At 31.3% G+C, this 1,535-nt stretch overlaps 1 long non-coding RNA gene across 1 annotated transcript; it reads right to left on the bottom strand.

Annotated features, from left to right (window-relative positions):
• Positions 1 to 87: 87 nt before the first annotated feature.
• On the bottom strand, positions 88 to 924 carry LOC105315296 (uncharacterized). Its single transcript, XR_002188838.1, has 3 exons — positions 811 to 924; positions 508 to 648; positions 88 to 253 (listed from the first exon to the last, which is right to left on the bottom strand). It is a non-coding gene; the product is annotated as an uncharacterized LOC105315296 (long non-coding RNA).
• Positions 925 to 1,535: the final 611 nt, after the last annotated feature.

Below are 1,535 nucleotides of genomic sequence, written 5' to 3'. Positions count from 1 at the left end.
TCCAAAATTTTACATGTACATGTACACACAATTAACAGTATTGTGTACATTTAAGTTAATTAACACAAATACAGTAAATGCTAATATTTACAATATTACATATTTATCTTATTTTATTTACAGTTTGTGATAGTTCGTCCAGTTTCTGTAGTCCTGCTGCTTTGGCTGACTTAGTCTCTTGTACTTCAGTGGTCTTCATTTCCAAGTCTTCTTCATACTTTGACATCCAGTACTCAACCTTACTATCAAGATCCTAAACAATAACAACAACAACAATAATAATAATAATGACATTTACGTATGCTCATGTACATGTACGTGTAGGTGCAAATATTATAATATTTATTTTAAAAAATATAATTATAAATATAAATAATGTGGAGATTAGAGTTCATTAATCAATGGATTCTATTTTTACAATAATCTAGACATGTACTGGTACACATACATGTACATGTACTGGTACATTTATTATTATTTTATTATTATTATTATCATTAATTTTACTTCAATGTGTTTCTTGAGGTAGTTTTCAATCTCAGCATGTGCTCTCTTCTCTTCTGCTAGTTCTTGTTTCAGTCTCTCTCTCTCATTATAAAGATCAGACTCTTTATTCTGCTGCTGTCTCTGACTGCACTGAACTTTGACCTTTTGAAAAAAACAATAATAATCAACTCATTAATATGCGTGCATGTGTGGGTGCATGCATGCAACTGGATTGATAAGAAAAGTATATGTAATAATTCTTTCCAAAATTTTAGATAAAAATTTTGCTTGGACAAATAAATTATTGTATGTATTATTACTTACGTCTGATTGTTTTTTAATGTATTTATTAAGTAGTCCGGTACGAGCTTTAAGTTCTTGTAACTGATCCTTGCAGTGAGCAACATCTTCATCTAATTTCTACCAAAAATAAGATGACATTTGATTTATTAGAGGAACCAATCTACATGTAGTTATAGAGGTTTAAAACATACATGTATGTAGTATCAAAAATGTAATAAAAATTGGTGGTAATTTTGGAGCCATGTTTTGGAAAAGCCACGAGCTATAGTACATTTACCATAGCCTTGGGTATTTTCCAGAATTTTGCAATTTTATTAAAATGGTCGTAACTTGAAAAATTGAAGACGGAATCACCTCAAACTTTCTATACAGCATAAGGACATCAATATGTATCAGAAAATGTAATAAAAATTTGTGGTGTTTTCGGAGCCATTTTTCAGAAAAACCATAGGCTATAGCCTTGGGTAATTTTTAGAATTTTGGGATTTTACTAAATTGGCCGTAACTTGAAAAATTGAAGTTGGAATCAGCTCAAACTTGCTACACAGCATAAGGACATCAATATGTATCAGAAAATGTAATAAAAATTTGGTGTGATTTCGGAGCCATTTTTTGCAAAAAAACCATCGGCTATAGCCTGTATGCTGTGGCATCTGTCCCACTGATTGAGGAACTTGATGATGTAGCAACAGTGTATCAGCTCTGGTATGCTGATGATGCATCTGCTCTAGGTAGTCTGAACCAGT

Source organism: Amphimedon queenslandica, unplaced genomic scaffold, assembly GCF_000090795.2.
Source record: "Amphimedon queenslandica unplaced genomic scaffold, v1.1 AMPQUscaffold_11070, whole genome shotgun sequence".
Lineage (NCBI taxonomy): Eukaryota > Metazoa > Porifera > Demospongiae > Haplosclerida > Niphatidae > Amphimedon > Amphimedon queenslandica.
This window is presented reverse-complemented; position numbering and strand designations above follow the sequence as displayed.